This window comes from Spermophilus citellus (genome assembly GCF_964194105.1).
Source record: "Spermophilus citellus genome assembly, chromosome: 6".
Lineage (NCBI taxonomy): Eukaryota > Metazoa > Chordata > Mammalia > Rodentia > Sciuridae > Spermophilus > Spermophilus citellus.
The window spans coordinates 155,756,800-155,777,898 of record NC_138187.1 but is presented as its reverse complement, the minus strand read 5'-3'; positions in this window follow the sequence as shown (position 1 = coordinate 155,777,898).

The following is a 21,099-nucleotide window of genomic DNA, read 5'->3' as shown; positions in this document are numbered from 1 at the left end:
GCAGGTGACTTCCTGGCATTCACTGAGAGACCTGCATGGCTGTCTTTGCCTCCTTCAGGTCAGGGCTCAAGTGACATCTTCTGAGGGCAGTCCTGGCTGCCCTATTTAACATGGCACCCCTGCCCTGCTCTGGCCCCCTAAACAATAACCTGTATGTTTATCTGTCTCTGTCACCCTTGTTAATGTCTGATGCCAATGATGTGTTACCTGTGTATCATCATGCCCTATTTACTTAAACCCAGTTGCTAAAGGAAGAGATCTATGATGATTTATCTTATTTTTACACATTACCCAGAACAGTGTGGGCACATAGTGGTGTTTAATTGAGGTGAACAAGAAAGAACACTGAAAGGAAAAGACAGCAGGTGTGTTGTCCGGGAGACCGAGATTGGTTGGCAGGGGTAGAGTTCTGTCCTGGAGGAAAGAGGGGACCGAGGCTGAAGAGGTGGGGGCCAGGCTGCTGCTTCCAGACCCCGGAGATGCCCCTCATTAGCACTGCTGTGGCCACAGAGGGCGACAGCCTCTCTTACTATTAAAAAGGCCAGGCTTGGTCAGGAGCAGGCACATGCCTATAATCCCAGCCACTTGGGAGGCTGAGGCAGGAGGATCCCAATTATGAGGTCAACCTGGGCAACCTAACAAGACCCAGTCTAAAAATAGAAAGGGCTGGGGATGTAGCTCAGTAGTAGAGTGCCCTTGGGTTCAATCCCCCAGTACCACAAATAATTTTTTAAAATATATTTTTAAAACTAGTCTTTTGTCAGGAGGAGCTACTTTTCATTTGTCTAAAACCTTGGCTGGATCATATTATGATATGAAGCATCCTGTAAACACAAAAATAAAGGCTACCCTGGGTGACGAGTCAGTCATTTTGCATAGCAAGAAGTTCAAAGATGGCTTTAATGTTCAGAGATGGTGGATCACGAAGAAGACAATTGCTGTGTTTTTGTACATAGTGTCTCCTTGGAACTCGGGTGCTCTGCTCTGGGAAACAGATCTCTTTGGACTTGGATTCAGAGTTTGTGGGAAGGGTAGGCAAAGGCCAAGCAAAGCTGAAGGAGAGGGTTTCAAAAACCAGGTGGGTTGCTCCTTGAGGTAGAGCGGAGATGGTGTCTCAATCCTGCCATTATCCTGAGCAGGTTCACCTGCGCCATGAGAGAAAAGCAGGATTCAGATCACCCAGTGAGGGGGTGTGTGCATGTGCTTGTGTGTATTTACAAAGTCCCTAAAATATATCAAGAATTAGTTATGCAAATCAGGAGCTCTAGACTGACAAGAGAACTGTTGCTGGCAGAGACACACGAGGGCAAACTGCTTCCCCAAATAGCTGGCTTCCAGCTCTTTGTTTGGCAGAGAAGGCACTCGGTGGACCCAGGAGGGACAGGAAACTTCATCAGAAGCCGCTCTTTGCCTGCATTCTTGCTCTCACCTCCTGGATATGCACCTTAGATCAAGTCAGGAGGCCGCTCTAGGCAGAGGATGAGAGAGCATGCTAATTTCCACCTCACAGAATTGCTGAGGCGCACATGGCATGCGTCTGTGGGGGATTCTCTGAGGTTCAGAACGGAGGCTGCTAACAAAGCACCCCAGTGGCAGTGGCTAAAGGCAGTAGCCTGTCCTCACTGAGCTGCAGGTTGTCTGATGCGGGCTGAGCTCCACTGGACTGGGTAGTTCTCCTCATCTCAGCTGGTTTTATTCCCATGGCCACATGGGGTGCACAGACCTACGCAGGGCTCCGTGACACAGATCGGCTCTGGTCTGCATGGTGCTCATCTCCTTCTGAGTCAGCAGGCTAGCCCAGGCTTGCGGGGATTTTGTTTTTGTTTTTATTTTTTCATGACAATGGTACAGGCACCAGAGAGCAGCCCCACTCACTCAAGAGCTTCTCAATCCTTCCCTTATACCATGCCTGCTAGGGTCCCATTGGCCAAGCAAGTCACGTTGGTTAAAAGTCTCACGGGTGAAACTGTAGTGGACAAAGCTGGACTGGTACACGGCAGAGTGCGTGGATGCAGGGAGGGATGAAGAGTTTGGGTTGTAATCTATTTTAAAACTTTAAAAAAATGCAAGATGGTCTTCGAATGCACTCAGTGTTGTCAAACAATGAGTGGAAATCCTGGCTTCTCAAGGCTGGCTTCCTCCGGACAGCAGGGGATGGTTCTCTTCTGTCGTAGCCCCCACCCTCCAGTCAGTCAAATGCAGGGAGATTGTTCACCATCCCCATCAGAGAAGACAGGGTGCCGTGTTGGTGGGGAGCACAGGCCTGGTGGTCAGCTGGACCAGGATCTGAGTCCCTGCTCTTGTTACGGGCTCACTACATGATCTTGGGTAAGTTGTTTAACCAACCTAAGTCTCACTTTCTATCTCCCCTGGGATCTTTTCTAGGCTCATGGCTTTAAAGACCATCCACATGCTGAAGATGCTAAAATTTACATACGTAGTGAGAGCCTCTTCTGTGAGCTCCGTTGTGTACCTCCCCCATTGCACATCTGCCCTTGGATATCCACCAGCATCTAAAATGGAACACGTTAAGAAAGGACTCCCTGAGTTTACTATCCCTCCCTTCCTCTTCCTAATCTCATTCACTGACATCCCGTTTTTCCAATTGATCTGAACAGTGCCCTTATTTTATCTTTTTTGTATATACTGCTTCCAATCTGCAAGGAATTCCTGTTGGCTTTCCCTCTAAAACACACCCTGCATCTGGCCCCTCTTCACCACGCCCACCACTAGCACCTAGTCAAACCACAGATCCCGGGCAGGTCACTGCATGGACTTCCTGTCTGTCCAACAGTCCAGCCACTAGCCAGAGTGAGCCAGCCCAAGCCTCCATCTGATCACTCTAAGGACCTCCCATCTCACTCTCACCAAAACCAGCTTCCTCGCGGGGTGCACTGGCCTTCCTGGTCCTGCAGCCCTGAGCACTGCTCTCCACCCCTCCGCCATGGCCACGTGACCCTCCCGTGTCCCAGTTCTGGGCACCTCTGCCCCTCACTCTGCGGTGCTCTTTTCCTCAAGACTCAGATGGCCCACTCCTCTGCCTCCACCAGTCTTGACTCAAAGTCCACCTTCTTTCTGAGGCTTCCCGCCACGTCCTTCTCCCCTGCCTTACTGTTTCCTTCACCTTATCATCATCTAGCACACGGCTTAGTTTACTCATTTATTTCACTTATTATCTACCTCAGCTACAGGTTGTGAGGTCTATTTGAGGTAGAGTTTGGTCCATAATAGACATTGTTAAACTCTCTGGGCTCAGAACTTAGGCACATAGTAGGTGCTTAATACATATTTGTTGAGTGAATGAAGGAGAAGGGTAGGGATATTGTACAGTTTGAGATAACACATGTACAGACTCAGCATGACTTCTGAGGAGTGAATAATCCAAATAGAACCTGAAGCCCTGGCATGCAGAGCCTCACCCCTGACTGTGTGCGCTGAGATTTTACTAATGTTTCCCAACATGCCTTTCTCTAGGGCCCAAGGCAGCTCCCGTGGCCTCATTTCTGGTACGCAGCAGGTGTTCCATGTGTTTTTATTCAATCCAAGTGAAAGTAGATGAGTCTGAACTTGTGGGTGATGGATCAGTTGTTTCCTCTGCTGCTGTTCAGAGTCTAAAGGGAGCTGCTGTCCGAGGAGTGACCAGAGCCAGCTATAGGATTCAGCGCCTCACGGGTGCTACAGACATTGGACTTAGGCAGACGGTTGGCACTGCCCTACGAGCTCTCTCTCCAATTTCTGGGGAGAAAACCTTCCTTCCTGTAGGAGTGCAGGTCTACTTCTATTTTCAGTGAGTCCAGAACAGTAACAACAATTGCACTTGTCTCTGGAGTGTGCTTCCTCCTGCCCTCTCTTCCCCCACTAGACCTCAGGCTGGAGGACCAGACGTGAGCCCTGCAGAAGTTTGATAATGACAACAAGAAAGAAACCCAGAAGTGTTACGAGGTGATGTGGATTAAATGTCCACTCATGCCACGTGGAGTGACCACCAGGGAAGGTGCCATGGAAGAGAAAATGCTTGAGTTAGGGGCTTGAGAGATCAAGGAATACAAGAGACACAGTATAAAAAAAGAGGATCAGCATAAACATAGATAGAAGTGGTGACTGGGGACCCAAATGTCCCACGCTTTTTAAAAAAAAACATATCAACATAAGGTCAAACAAAATCTAGGATCTATCACTTGTAATATCTCAAACATAAATGTTATTAGTGGTTTTAAAAACTTAACAAAAGATAGTTGGACCAACATACTTTTAAAAAGACAGAACAATTTCAAACTTTTTGTCAAGTTGAAGGCTCCGCCTGGATTTTGTAAGAACCATCTCTGAAGTTCCCTTCCCTGTCATGAATCCGAGGGCATGTTGCCCTTCAGCCTCCCTCTTCAGGAGACAGGATGACAGCTCCCTTTTTTAAAATTTGCCCTAATTAGTCACACATGACAGCAGAATGCATTTGAATTCTTTGTACACAAATGAAGCCCAGCTTTTCATTTCTCTGGTTGTGCATGATGTGGAGTCGCACCATTTGTGCAGTCACACGTCACTTCCCTTCTCATAACAGTGAGGTAACCCCAGGTCACTATGGCCCTTCCCCTTTATCGCTGAGGGTCTCCTGGGCCTCTGGTTTCCCCGGCTAAAGTCCAGAGCAGCTTTACATCCCTGCTCTTCCCGGCAGGTTCCTGTAGTTCAAGCACCTGCTCACAACACCCCGTGTGCTCCGGGTCCAGAGCCATCCTGCTACTGCTGATTGTCCCGGGCCAGGGCAGAAAGAGCCGGAAGCCTCGGCCCCATTAAGTGTCACCACTCACTGAAGGTCAGAACATGCTTGATGCTTTCCAAAGGCCGAAGGGTGTACAAACCAAGGTCCTCACGTGCTGTAATATAAAAAAAAATCAAGAATCTCTCCAACATAAAAATGAAGTATTTTATCAATACTGGGGACAGAAGAAAGCTGAATTTTCCTGCCTCCGTTGGTGTTAGGTCAAAGGTCATGCAACTAGGTTTGGACCCATGAAAAGCAGATGGAAGACAGAGAAGCCACTCCTAGTCCTGGCCCCTGAGAATGTCACGCCAGCATCTCCAGCCCGTCCTTCTCTTCCCTTTGACACCACGAGTTCCCACTGGCATGACTATGTGACAGGGAACCTCTGATGCTTCAGTGTCCTCCTGAGGGACAGCTGCCTAGTCGGTGTCAGACCATGTCATGGCAAGGAACAAACCTCGGTCATGTCCAGCCACAGATTCTCCAGGGTTTGTCACTTTAGCATCGTGTGGCCTAGCCTGATCTACTGTCACGTATAACTAATTAAAACAAATTAAAACAAATTTTTAAAAAACACACTCTGGGAGAGGGTGGTGACTTGAAGTTGGTTTATTCATTAGTAATTGCTATTAAGCAATTTTTCTATGCCACGCAGGATGCTCGGCACTTCACATGTATAACAGCCCCCTTGGGACCTTACACCCATTTTGCAAATGGGAGAAGTGAGCCTTGGAGAGCTTTACAATAAGGCTTAATAGCAGTCTGGAGATTCCTTAGAATTCTTGGAATGGAACCACCATTTGATCCAGTTGTCCTACTCCTTGGTTTATACCCAAAGGACTTAAAATCAGCATACTACAGTGACACAGCCACATCAATGTTTATAGCAACTCAATTCACAACAGCCAAGCTATGGAACCATCTGTTCCCTTCAACAGATGAATGGATAAAGAAAATGTGGTACCTACACACAATGGAATATTACTCAGCTATAAAGAAGAATGAAATTCTGGCATTTGCCAGTAAATGGATAGAACTGGAGACTATTATGGCAAGTGAAATATGCCAGTCCCCAAAACCCAAAGGCCAAATGTTCTCTCTGGTATGTGGATGCTATCCCACAAGGGAGGATGGGGAGGGGAAAAATAGAAGTCTATTGGATTAGACAAAGGGGAATGAAGGGAAGGGGAAGGGGAATATGAAAGAGTGTAGAATAAATTGGACATAAATTTCCTACGTTCATGTATGAATACACACCCAGGGTAACTCCACATCATGTGCAACCACAAGAATAGAATCCTAATTAGAATAAGTTATACTCCATGTATGTACAGTATGCCAAAATACACTTTACTGTCATGTATATCTAAAAAGAACAAATAATTTAAAAAGGCTTTCCAAAGTCATGCAGTTAGTTATACTCAATGTATGTACAGTATGCCAAAATACACTTTACTGTCATGCATATCTAAAAAGAACAAATAATTTAAAAAGGGTTTCCAAAGTCATGCAATTAGTGATGATTTTTCTGTTGCCAGAATTCATGTGTCTCAAAGACTGTAAAGCGTCTCTCTTGTGGTTGAAGACCCCTCTACTCTTGTGTGGCAGGAAGAGATGACTCCCTTATCATCATTTTTCTTTATTAAACATCTCTTGCTATTTCTACCAAACTCAGAATTTTCTACATACTGCCCCATTATTTGTTCTAGAGTCATTGGACACAACAAAAGTTCCAACATACCTTGTATCATTAATCTTTATGGCATCCCACGGGAATCATCTCTCTCAGTCTTTATTCTAAACATGAGAACCTACCCACTAAGTTAGCTGTGATCCAACTGAAACTCAGGTGCTAGAGAAAAAGTCACCTACATGTTTTAGTCTAATCTCATCACATCGCTAAAATGTTAATCGAATCCAAACCAATCTAAATAGAATAAATCCAGTCTACAAATACATCTGATCCCTCTCTATACAGGACACTGAACAAGCAAAATGTTTTGATAAATTATATCTGAGTTCTGAGTTCCAGTGAGCCCCATCAGATAACCTCAGGCAAAAGCTTAGTTGTCCTCAAAATCATATATTTTTCACAATAAAGAAAAAAATCATTTAATCTTCACTTCTACTAATGAGAAAATACATCAGCAAAGACCTTATTTTGGTATTTTCACCCATGTAATTAAATTTTATAATCACAGCAATGCTGTGAAATAGTTAAGATACCTACAGTTATCCCCATGTACCTATGGTAAAATTGAGGCACAATAACTTGGCCAAGGCCTCGCAATGAGAGATGCAGTTGGGTCTTGCTGGAATCCTCATGCTGAGCAAGCTTTGCATTTCTTACAGAAGGTCACTTGGTATTGTGACCTTCTGTAATTTTCCAACATTCCATCCATCCTAATCCTAGAGACCAGTGGCAGCAATCCTTTAGGAGGAACCAGGGTATGTAGGACAAGCATTCAGTGTTCAACCTTCCACCTGCCCTGCTCTCTCTTTTCTCCCAGTCACTATAAGCCTTCTGAATCCCATGGACTGATCCCCTCCGCTTCTTCCCCTGACCTTTCTTCCATTGGTGAAGACATTACTCACTTGGAGACTCTATCGTCCTCCGTATTCCCATAAGCTATGCATATAAAACCTACAATATATAATCTCTCCATTTAAACTAAAATATTCTGGCCTCATTTAAAAAAAAGAGGTAAGCTTCAATTTTTCTCTGATTAATTATTTCTGGTGATATTTCCATAGTGGGTCCCTTGATGGCCATGAAACAAAGGTCCAGGTTGGTTATGGCCAAGGTGAACAGAGAGCTCATTTGCCAAATCAGTTCTCCGGAAACTGCAATATCTGGTGTTCCCATCAGAATCCCAATCGGAAATGGATTCATCCACGTGGTTCAAGTGTGAGCGGATGTGAATGGGTTACCTACAGAAGGATGGGCTAGGGTGCTGAGGACCCAGAACTTGGCCAATTTGAAAGCCATTACAATCCCAGAGCAGAAGGGACGGTAGAGGAAATGGTGTCACCAGAACCCAGCGAGAGCCATGTTCACCGCGGGCTGTGGCTAGTCTCAGAAACATCACACTAAAGCAAGGGGGGAGCAAGGAAGCCCACAATTCGCCTTTCCTCCTATTTCCAGTCTCTTGCTGGTGCCTCCCAACCCAGGGCCAGAGGCCAAGGGACCCAGAGAATGCAGCCTACAGTGGACAGTCTCCAAGAACAAAGCAAGGCAGGGAAGGACAAAAAATGGACCTAGGGCCAGGGAGTGGCTCCTGGGTATGCACAGAGGGTAACCAATGTGCCCGGCTATCCGCGTGCTTTCAGGCATGCATTCTATCTGTGTGTGTGTGTGGAGGGGGTGCTTTTCCTAAGAATGAAACCCCTTCAGACATTGCGCCATTTGATGCACACATAAAATACTGGTGTAAAAACAGCTCTGGCCGATGTTTTTTAATGTGTTAGTAAATACAGTCGTTGGCTGTTCCAGGAGAGAATTATGCATCATCAACTGACATAAAAGGGAGTGTAATGTCATCTTCAATTGCTGTTAGAAGAAATAGGATGAAATTATGAGCAATTAGGAAAAGAAATATCGTATCCCCATGGCAGCTCGGGTTTTACTGAAAATCCTGTCGGACTAGTTATGCCAGCCGCCACATAAACGTCGGAGGCCCACGCCCAGGCGGAGGGAAGAATTATGACTCGGGAGTGGGTTTCCATGGCAAAGCTTCAGGGAATTTTATGCCCCGAAGTAGCTTGGAGCACATCAATGGCACAAGGTCAATGAAGAGAGCTGTTCTAACCATGAGGAGTGTTTACAAGCATTCTGTAAATGTGATTTAGAAAACCCTTATCTCGAAGATGCCAATATTTAAGATAACAAATGACTCCCGAGAAAAACAAGAGCAGTCCCCTCGAGGGAATCATGTACTAAGAAAATACAGACCTGGATCTAAGAAATGGGAATCTGGGCTGCAGTTTTGTTCTAAACAAACAGTATCTGTCTTCAGAAGTAGATTTTCAATTTTGGGTTGGCCATCTATGATGACTCTGTAATACCAATCAATTAACTTTCTCCTTGAAAGAGGATCACAGTCCCTTCTAAGACTCATTTATTCTGAAATTGGGGAAGGCCTAGTATTGACCTCTGAAATATGGTTGAAAGAGAGCTCGAGCCGTCTGAACTATGAAATCAAATACGATCTCTCCGCCCTGGCACTCAAGGCCTTAATCCATCTTTGCAGGTGAGTCGCCCAGCGTTGCCCCACAAACCAGCCCAACCTGATCCCCTCTGTCACTTTGATTGTATTATTGCCTTTATCACTAATCTCTACGATCTTGGCTGATCATAAATCAAGACTACCTTTTCAATGGAGCATTTCCTGACCTCTGCAAACATACTAATGGTCCCATGTTTTGCGCCCTTACAATGTTTAATTTGCTGGTGTAAATGGCCCTGTATTCTACCTAGCACTGTAGTCATTCACACTCTTGATGACGGTTCTCTAAGATGTTGGAAGTTCCCCGAAGAGAGAGGTCAGACCTTTTGTAAACCCAGCAGTATCTGATGTACTAGGTGCCTGCCAGGGTGTTGGGTTGATGTAAGGGATATTCGTGAGAATAAGGGAAGGAATCAGAGGCTCCCTTTAATGTGAAAAACACTCTCAAGAGTTTCCACCCCAATGAGTCAAGAGATAAAAATGGATCTTTCAGTATTCCCAGAAAAGATGCTTCTATACAAGGGGGACTTATTATCTAGGCTGCTTTATCAGTCTGTGAGATGGTTAGCTCCAGGAAGACACTGTCTAAGTCCTCTTAATACTCTGCAAAAGTGACTTCATTCATACAGTGCATGATTCTTCGATGCTGTTAACTTCTACATATAAAGTCCTAAATCACACTTCTCTCCCAAAATCCAGTCCTTTATTTGTCTCCTGAATGCATCCACCTGGATATCCCAAAGGCTTCTCAAATTGAAGATGATACATTTGAAATTCATGATCTCCATATTCTACTTTTCCCTTAGTCCCATCCTCCCAATTCCTCTTCATTCCAAATTTGCCATCTCAGTAAACAGCGTCTTCATCAATCACGCTTCATGCACCAAGGTGTCCCCCCACCTCACTCTTTGCAGGTACCTGCAGTGAGGTACACCTGGCCCCGTGACCCCATGGACACCTACCTCCAGGCCACTCCTCCACGTAGCACAGTCTCTGGCTCCCATGACCCAACATGCACTTACTCAGCTCTGCAGTGTAACACCTGAGCTCTTAAGCTAGTCCCGGCTCCCTGTGCAGTACAGTTCCCATGCACCTCATTCTTTCAGAACCACACGTTCTGTTTAAATAGTCTCCCTGTCCTCAACCTTCTCCCCCAGATAAATTACCCTTCATTTTTAGAGACTCAGCTTAAATATCACCTCATCTTCATGAGCTTTTCCTGACCCCCCTTTTCCACACCTACCCTAGGATATCTTTCACCTTCTCTATTTTATTGTTTTGTTCATTCACTTTCATCATCTTTGGGGACAGTGCCTGTGGTGTCATGTCCTCTTCCAGGCACTGGGGAAAGAAGAGTGAGTAAAAGGCTGACTTGCACTTTGGGTACTTGATAGTGCTCAGATTATGCAAGAACATTTGGCATATCCATCTCCCTCAGCGCCCCTCCACCATTCACAGATGATGAGTTGATAAACCAGGCCTGTGTCTCGGTTATTCCTGGATCCTCAGCAACTATTTATCGTCGTCTGGTCATTTCTTGGTGCCCCTGCTCTGTGGCACCTAAAATTACTTAGGTGTTTAGTGGGTGGGTAATAGGTACCTGTTTATCAAAGTACATGGCTGGATCATTGTGTAATTAATTCCCTAAATTCTCAGACAGATGATAACTTGATTTTACAAGTCGTGTAATAGGATTAGCTGTTCTATGCACTTATTGGCAAAACAAGTCCTCTCACTTGCCTTCTTGGCCTCACACAGAGAACTGGCTGAGGTGGAATCTGTTTGGATGCTCTCTCTCTAGCCCAAGACATGCTTTCTTCATGACTCTTCCTGGGAAGGCAAAGCTCTGTAGCCCGAACCTGCAGAGTCTCCACAAGAGGAAAACAGGTGGAGGAAACGGAACTGAAACTCACATGGTGCCGGAGACTGCAGGTCACAGAACACGGGAAAACCACCCAGGAGCCTCAAACATCCTGTGTCCATGACTCAGAGGACTGGGAACCGCACACTGAAGCAAACACCTGCATGCAAGGCTTTCCTTTCTGCTTTCTAATTGAACTAGACAAGTCACCTACCCTTCCTTGGTGGTTGTTTTCCTTCATCTGTAAAATAGGGATAATGACAGCTATCTTGGGATCGATCATTGATAGGGATCAAACGTGATCTTGACTATGAAATGTTGTGTGATAGTGAAAAGATGAGCTCTGGAGCCTGGTCCACACGATGATGCCTAGTAACTGTGTGACCTTGGGCAGCCCACTAAAACTCTCTGAACCTCAGTTTACCTGTTAAGGGCTTAAGTTAGCGTGACATAGATAAAGTACCCAGTGTTTGGTATAGTACCTGATACCCAGTAGCACCCAAATAATGAGAAAACCATCTCGTTCTACAGTTATTAATAAAATATAAAATTCCACATAAAAACATGGGGCATATTCTTCAGATCGATGGAAAGATAGGAACCAACACCAGGTACTGTGCACACAGAGTAAACCATCAATGAGGAAGGAAAGACACGATCACATCCAGAAAACAAAGCTAAAGATCTGTAGTTGACACTCAGAAATATCTGATAAATATTTCACAAAGAAGGTTTTGAAAAGAACAGGATTAAAGGATGGGTAAACTAAGACATGGAAAGGGTTGGGCATCTACAAATAGTACCAGCAAGGAAAATGGAGTCATTGGGGTATTCAATCTGTGGACGAGGAGAATACCCTGTGCCAGGTTTCTATGCAGCTAGAGTTAGCGTTGGACCAGGAGTGGACCCTCAGGCATAAGGGACAACATGAACAAAGCTAGTATGGCATGAAAACATTAAATGTGGACCAAGGGGAGAGGGAAAAATCAACTTCTCTGGGGTGAGCCTCAGTTAGACATCTCCCTGGCCTATTATAAAGAAGGCCAGGACAGGGGGTCTCAGCCATCCATGAGCTGGTCCTTCAGTTCTCCTTCAGTACAAAGGAGGAACGGAATGCACACCTGGGCCTTTAATCACCAAATCCCACCACAGCCTGAGCCACCTCTGATGATGATGAAAATAAGGAAAGTCACAGAGCAAATTCTACCATATCAGGTCCCTGTGGAATGTACTTTGGATCAGTGCTAGATACCACTGTTGATGGCCAAAACCACCAGCAGAGGTCTGCAGTTTGCTGATACACCTTCTCAGGTGCCCAAACAAGCAGGAAGACCAAGCTCCTGGCATGGGATGTGCAACACTCAGTGAAGTTCTGCCCCCTAGGTCTTTTTTTTTTTTTTTTTTTTTGGTACCAGGGATTGAACCTAAGGGCACTTAATCACTGACCCACAACCCCAGCCCTTTCTTATTTTATTTGGAGACAGGGTCTCACTCAGTTGCTTAGGGCCTTGCTAAGTTGCTGAGGTTAGCTTTGAACTTGCAATCCTCCTGCCTCAGCCTCCTGAACTGATGGGATTCAGGCACCTGCCATTATGCCCATCCCCTAAAGTCTTCTTAAACAAGGAAACTTCTCTGACCTGCCAGCCAGTGCTCACAGAAGGTCTCCTGAGACATTTGGGAATCACTGTTTCTTTTCTGCATTTTCTAACACAGAGAAAGAGATGTTTCCCATCATTCCTTGTACTCTGTCTCCAAGTGCTCAACAACTTATCCCATGGCCTTTGCCCCAGCCATCCCTGGTGGCACCATGCACAAGACCCAAGGCTGAGGAAGCCTCATTCCCACCCATTAAATCTTGGCCTAATGGATTTCCCATTGATCTTACTGCAGCCCAGGCGTAAAACCCAGAGCTCCAAGCAGCACAGTTACTCCTTAAAATATCCTTATAAATCTTGGCCTTCGTATTTATTAATTACAGCCCAGCCAGGACTCCGGCTGTTAGTTCTGGGTGGCAACTTCATTTATTCCCACATTAAATGCTTTATTTCCGTGGAGCTATCTCAGTCTCACTCCATTACTTAGCTCCCCACCATTAAACTTCTCCAGGCATGTCACACAGGCATTTTTGTTGTTTAAAAAAAAAAAAGAGACACCCCCCACCATCTATTTTCAAAACAGAGAGAAAAGAGCCAACCTAATCTAAAACTCTATAGTAAACAAGACTACTGCCTAATAACAGCTAAATATTTATTGAATCTTTCCATGTCCCAAATGCTATGCAGTGGACTTTGAATACATTAGCCTATTTAATCCACGAGCAATTCTATAAAGCAAATACTCCTATTATTAACTCGGTTTTATAAATTGAAGATCAGAAAGTGGGATTATTAAGTAAGTGACCCAGAGGTAAGTGGGTACAGTCACCACTAGAATTCATGTTTGTCTGACTGCAAAGCTCGCACGCTCCTCTGCAGAGCTATGGTGAGTAATTCTAAAATGGTAACTGCATACCTTATTAAGCCGGAGTGTAGATATGATTTAAAAAATAAATACAGTATATGGAGTTCAAAAGATCTTTTAAATTATTTAATTTTATTTTCATATTTAGCAGATGAGCCAGGGGTCCCCAAGGGGCAGGGCAATGTGCCAGGGTCACAAGCTCTGAGAGGCAGAGCCGAGCCTGGGACCCAGGGCTCCTCTCTGTAAGCCTAGTGCTCTCTCAGCTGTGATGTGCTGCTGTCCAAATGCCCTATAACACCAGGATTTGTTTTCCCCTGGGTACAGATGAGAGCAGAAGGACCTGTAGAGTGCCTTTAAGTGAATTGAATGTTCCTTCTGCAAATGAAAATGAGAAGCTAATTAGATTCCATAATCACTCTCTCCGATTAAAGTTGCCCTTCCTCCTCCCCCAACTTCCGCACCTCTGACATCCCTCAGTTGTGACCTGCACTCTTCCCTGCTTAGTCTGTCCTGATGGTGAAACCTCATTTATTTTATCCTCCAAGCACCGGCAACCCTAGTTGGCTGCATGGGGCTCGGAAGCCTGCAATCAGGCTTGCTCCCACTATTGAGAGCCAGCAGGTTCGTAGTTTTCCATGGTAAAGCTGTGGCACGGGAGGCACAGACTCAAAATCTCACAGATGCCAGGCATGGAACTGAAATAAGAGGAGTGCATAGGCTCAGGACAGCTGGAGGGAGTGCCAGGAGCTGCGGGGACCACAGGGACCAACACCTCCCACACAGAGCAGCTGCTCCTCATTTCCAGCCAGTGGTTGCCGTGGATTCCGTCTCCCTGACAAAGAAACAAGACCCACGAGGGTGGGGACTTGGTCTCATTCCCTGTTGCATTTCCAGTGCATGCAGAGGGCCTGGCACAGAGGAGGCAGTGAGTATTTCCTGAATGAACAGGACCTCCACTTTGGAAGCTCTACAGTGGAGGTGCAGGCTACACCGCTCCAGATCTCTTCGAGAGCGGCAGTGCACGTGATTTCTCTGCAACAGAGGAACTGAGTAGGGATGTTAATTTCAACCCCAGGGCACTTCCGGCCATAACTGAGGGCCACTTCATACCTGTACTTTTCTACTCCATCCTCTCTGAGGCACTAGTTCCAGTAGATTCTGCCCCTGAGGAAGAGACCCAGTTCTGTCTCTTCCGTCACTGCGGCTCCAAGCAGGTCATGTGTGTGCTCACGCACGTGCAGGTACGATTGTAAGTCACTTTGTAAAATGTCAAGTGTGATCTCGCCGCTCATTAATAACACCTAACTCTGCATTTCTGGGTAAATAACTAAATTGCCACTTTTCTCGTGTCATCTCTTCCTGCCTGTGTTGTCACTTTGGTACTTCAAGGGATCAACATGTGGAAACTCTTTTCGTTCTTTAAAAACGTTATCTTCAAAGGAAAAATTGACATGATGGCTCCATATCGTTGCTTTGCCCTATACAGGTTTTAAATTTAAAAATGCAATTTGTTTTTTATTTCCTGGCATCACACATAATAATTGGTTCTAATTAGGAATAAATTGCTTCGAGGAATGAGTAAAGCGTTCAATTGTGTTAGAAAGAAATGTGCCTTTAATGTCAAGGCATCCCAGAGAATCTCACTCATTTGAATTAAGCACGGAGACTGGGGTAAGGAAACTGGAGGTCTTCTTCCTAAGGGAGGCTGGGAGATGGAACAGGGGGGGAAGATGGATCAGAAGCCAAGGAAACCAAGAAGCCAGATTCCGGGGCTGGCTGCAATGTGACAGTTAGCTAAAAGGACATCCAATGACAAGCTTTCTCCCTTCAAAAGCCAACTGAAGCCAGAGGCCCCATCAAAGGAGGTGATTTATAACACAGAAAGCTCTAGAAATATTTGAATCAGTTCAGGATACTTTCTGCCTGGAAAGCAGAGGTCTTACAGCCATGGGTGTTGAAACAGACACCAATGGATCGAAGCACAGATGAGCAAAATTATTGGCCATCATGCATAGTGTAGGAGCACAATGTCCTTAAAGTTGAATCTGAAGCTTCAAGGCCTAGAATGAGGAAAGATAAGAGGAAATGGGGCTGAGAGACAGACAAGCCAGACATCCACGGGCGAGGCTGTGAGTGAAATATCAACATTCCCTCGGAGGCTCTTGCTCCATAAATCCCTAGCTAATAAGGTGCCTATGACAGAGGTGCTCTTTAATAACTTGGAGGGTACAATAATTGATGGCACAGCCAGCTGGTTGCTGCAATCAGATATAAATTAAATCATCTTTATTGTTTTATGTTTCCTCCAACTCCCTGCCCCCACCCAGGCCAACCACGTTTTCAGCCTCTCTTAACCGACCCTGAGAGGGGAGTCTGTCTGCACCACTTATCAAGTGACAAGGGCTGGAGGGGAAGAGAGAGAAGAGGATGAGAAACCAGTTTCTAAAGGATTCTTGGTTCCTGGAGCCAGAGATTCATCTCTTGTTTTGTTTCAAAGGCTGTGACTTCCTTCCTGTGCCTTCTTGGTCCATGTGCACCTCAGGTCTGTCAATGGTCACACATCCTTCAGGTCAGAAGCATGGCATGAGGACCTGTGGCCGTCCAGGCCCTGAGCTCCATTTCAGGTACAAGTTGATCAAACAAGGTCATTTCCACACACACACACACACACACACACACACACACACACAATAAATTAAATTAAAAAAAAAACTCTCAGGGCAGCAGAGAGGGAAGGAGACAGACACACAGACTGTCATGACAGGGGTGACAGGTGCCACAATGGAGACACTAAGAGAACAGAGGTGGTCAATGTAACCATATGGAGGCAAAAACAGGTGGGTTTCTAGAAGCCTACAGGATAGATGTCAGCCTCCACTAATTCTCTTCCTCTTCTAGAAGCAGGAAAGTGTCAAAGAAGATGCACACTAAGTTATTAGGGTAAAATGAGTCAGACATGGCCTCTTCTGCAACCCTTCCCCTCCACCTCCCCACCACCTCTGTCCTGAGATGAGGCTTCAGGCATCAATTAAGGGCCTTAAAGAGGACAACCTGGGGTTCCCTAGCTGCCCCTTGGTCACTCCGTGGTGATCATGCATCTTTTACTCACTGCCTTGCCAGATAATTGCTGAGTGCCTGTTGTGTGCCAGGTAGTATGCAGAGCTGAGGACAAAGACACATGCAAGATTCACACCCTGCCTCTGAGGTTACAACTCTCTGAACAAAGGACAGTCACGAGAGGGGGTGTGACTAAGGCCCAGATTCTGGCACCAGACTGTCCAAGTCCATCATCTTGGCTCTGCCTCTTACCAGCTGGATGACCCTGAGCAGGTTCCTGATCTCTCTGTGCCTCAGTTCCTCCTCTGAATAATAGGTATAGTAATAGTAACTACCATGTAGGGCCACTGGGAAGGAAACAGGCTCAGTAAATATTAAAGGCTTAGAAACAAAGGACTAAGAGCTGTTAGGTCTATGCAAACACATCGCACCTACTATCAGTAATATTAACAAAACCATTAATGAAACTAGAAACCATGTGATTACAGACACCGAGGAGGAAGCGCTGTGCTTGCTGGGAGGGAAGCTTCCCAGAGGAGGTGGAGTTTAGACTCATGAACAAAGAAGTCTTTGCAACCCCCAACAGCCAGTCAAAAGTCACTATTGGGTACCAAAGACAGAGAAAAGGACCCCAACAAAGAGAGAGGAGAGACAGGCTAAGGGTGACCTAGAGGTGTCTCGTTAGAGCACAGGTATGTTCCCGAAGGGTTAACAGGTGGCAGAAACCCATCTGAAGGCAGCAGGAGATATTGCCACCAAAACAAGTGCTGGAAAAAACTGGCTCCTACAGGCGGTCCTTAGCCCCCTGTCAGCTGAGTAAGAATGGCCTTGGGCTGGCGTCCCTCCTCTCTGGGAGATAAAGAGCTCACACAGCCTGTGCGAAGCTTATCGCCTTGTATGGGGGTATCTCTCCCAGCTTCAAGTTCAACATATGTTTCTTTGTTCTGCTTCAGCAGGTAAGTCAGTGGCCCTAAGGCTCACCCCCTCTCAGTGTTTCAGACTGTACAGGAGAGGGACTGGGTCCTTTTACTGCAGCCTGAGACAAGTGTACACCCACGTGTTGCCCTGTGCCAGCTGCCTGGGGGACCTGCTAGCCAGGCTCTACTGGATCCGTGTCAGTGAAATTTTGGTCTCTTCTGTGCTTAACTGTGTTATGTTTTTTTTGGCAACTGCACTACCAAGTTGCAGTGGGCAACAGTATTTGAACTTCCATTCCTGGGCCTCCAGTGAGACCACCGTGGCTATCCTCCAGCAGTGGGCACCCCCCACCCCGGCATTGGTTAACCTGGTGCAGTATTCTGCTAGACAAGGGGCCTGCACATCCTGCCTCAGGTAAATTACTGCCTAGACATCTATCTTTACCTGTGCATATGCATTTTAGCTATCTACCATTTTTGATCATGTAGACTTTGGCTATTTGGTGGGCTTGGACCTTGGGCATGTTTCTAAGCCTCTCAAAATCTGTGGTTCTAAAATCTTTAAAAAGAAGATAGCATCTGTATTCCGAAGGTGGTTGAGATAAGTTAAAGAGTCTACTCTCACTAAATATGTCAGAATAATGGACTGAATAGTAAATATTCAGTAACTGGCGGTTGTTTTGTTAAGTTACGCTGATGCTGATGATGGCGCTGGTGACAGTGATGGCAAGAACATGGGGACACAGGATCATAAGTGGGTCATAAAATTCCCTCTCCCTCAATTGAGCTCCTTCAAGGATTCTGCCCATGTAATAATTGCCATCTCTCCATTGAGTTTAATATTCTCTGTAGGTTAGAAGCATCTCTTTTCAAAGAAATATAGATTAGGCTCATTGTTGATTGCATTAGATTTGGGGGAGAAAGAGAGAGAGAGAGACATGTTTGTTCATACTGAATTCTTAAAATGTCTGGCTCTGACTCCCCAATCATAGACTGCAGCTCAGCAGACAAGGGCAAATAGCAAAGTGATGTGGATGTGATCAGATGGGACAATAAATCATGATGAGGGCTGAAATTGAATCAAATGGGGGCACCTGTGCACACTATTTCAAAATGCAAGCAACGTGGAAAACACAAACTTGTGAAATAAACCAAGTTGTTGGCCACTGGGCAACATTTCTTTACACCCTCCCTTTGGCCTGGGCTGCTTTCTGGGTCCCAGTAGCAATTCAGAGGTCCACACAAGCATTTCACTATATATTTACTATCAAAGGAAAATTTCTAACACTACCCCCCACCAATAAAAGGCAGCAAACCGCTGTGCAGACAGGTGAGCCAGAGAAACCAGGTGGGGCTGAGCTGGAGCGTAGGGGACAGCAGGGGGCAGGGTTGACCCTCTGAGTAACTGACTCTCACATTTAATAATTGTTAGGATTTTGGAATACTGAGAATTCTCCCCAACACTCCCATACCCCAAATCAAAACAGCAGAACTCAATCCTGCAAGAGGTAACCACCAGGCTTGTGCTGATATGAGCAAATTTATCGTGTTGGTTCATGGGCGAGAGGAGGGAGGCAGGTTCATTGTACTGTCCTGGGTACTTGTAGGTCAGGAATGCTGTGAGATACATGGTAGGGACGAGGAAGTGAGCAGACACAGGACAGGCAAAAGGGCTATGAGAACACTACCTATTTCATAGTTTTATGTGCAGCTGACCTTGGGCCAGGCCCTAAGGAAGGCAGAAGGTTGGGGAGAAGTGAGGGTAAGGAGAGCCGCGCAGACTTTCAAGCTGGAATCTGTCCAAAGGTTTCCTGCCTCATCCCCTCACCCCATCAAACATATGCAAATGGCAGTGGTAATAAACTCATATAATGATAGAGTCAGCATTTAAACTCACCATAGATTGCATAAATTACAGGGGAAGCTGTTACAGATGCAAAAGCTGGATGCTTTCTTGTGGGGAGAGGGTATTCTGACTTGCAGGTGCTAACTGCACATCTCAGGCCAGGCAGGGAGTCTCGTAGGAGGTTTCCTACAAGGAGAAGTCTGGGCCCAGCTATGCTGCTGTTGGCCGTCCGTGTTGCTCTAAGTGGGTGCAATGCTCTTCTTCTGGCTGACACAACAGCCCAGACTCCCCCTTCTGCACCGCTCCTGCTCACCCACCCACTGCAGAGTCACAGGTTCCTTGCTCTTCCTGGAACCTGCCAGGCACACACTTCCTCTGCCCTGGATGTGTCCTCTGCCTGCATCATTTTCTCTCCCAGATAAGCAGGAGATTCACTCCTTCATTTCCTTCAGATCTTTGCCCCAAAGTCCCTTTCTCAGGAGGCTTATGCTACCGTATTTATTGTTACTATTCCCCATGCACCAACCCTTGTCATTATCCAGAGTACTGATCAGCTTCTAACATATTTTATCTGTCTTTTCCACTAAAATATGAATTCTGGGAAAGTAGGATGGGAATTCTCGTCTCTTTTGCCTCCCCTCCACAACAGATCTCTCCAAATGCCTAGGAAAGAACCTAGAAAATAGGTATTTATTAAGGTTTGGTAAGCTGTCTCCTTATAAGGAAAAACTTCTTGCTGGGCACGCTGGCACACACCTGTAATCCTAGCAGTTTGGGAGATTGAGGCAGAAAGATCATGAGTTCAAAGCCAGCCCCAGCAACTTAGTGAGACTCTGTTCCAAAATTAGAAATAAAAAGGGCTGGGGATGTGACTCAGGTGTTAAGTGTCCCTGGGTTCCATCCCTGGTACAAAAAAAAAAAAAAAAAAAGGAGTGGGGCTGGGGTTGTGGCTCAGTGGTAGAGCGCTTGCCTAACATGCATGAGCACTGTGTTCCATCCTCAGGTCCACATAAAAATAAAATAAAGGGATTGTGTCTACCTAAAACTAAAAAAAGAACAGTTTAAAAAGAGGAGGAGGAGAAGAGGAAGGAGGAGGAGAAGAAAAAGAAGACAGAGAAGGTGAAGGAAAAGAAGGAGGAGAGGGGGAAGAGGAGGCAGAACGAGGAAGGAGAAGAAGAAAGAAGAAGAATCTTAAAAGAAGTAATTGAAATTTCCAAACTATACCAGTGCTGTCTCCAGGACTCTCTCCTTCCCCAAACTTGTAGTCTGTTACTAACACAGGATATAATACTTTTGCCAACTCGTGTAACACATATGGTTCTGAAACATATCTCTTAAGTATTAAAAGGGAACCAGAGAATTCCTGGGGTCTAGGGCAAATAGCATCAGTTTGATTTCGCCTCTGCTCACATAAAGACCTACTTAGAGAGTGATTATGGATTATGATTTTTAGATCTTGGAATGCACTTGCATCTCATTCAGTCATCTTATTTGACAAATAAGGCGTAGAGAGATTAAATGGCTTCCCAGGCTCCAGATCCAATTACTGGGAGCAGTGACATCAAACCCTATGTCTGTCAATTCCCTGTCCAGTGTGTGCCTTTTCCTCATATTGTCTCTGGTGCAGTTGCACTGGACAGATTTGTATGTAGGCATCCCAGCAGCAAGCTCTAGCAGTGCCTTTTGAAGGGCTCTGTCAGGGATCCATTTTTAATACTGCCAAGTGTATCCCTTTTCAGCACCTCTTCACGGTGGACAGCAGCCAGTCCAGCTTATTCTAATCAGTCTGCTTTAGGGAATGTTTGATTCCTTTCATTGCTACATACGTGATTAGCCAGTAATCATCATTTACCTTCAAAAGGAAGCATTTTCAGAGGATTTGACGGTCCATGGCCATTTCTCCATAACTTGCCTGTCAAGTGGCCTAAATAAATTTTGCAGCTTGTGACATTATAGTAGAAATTCCCAAAGCA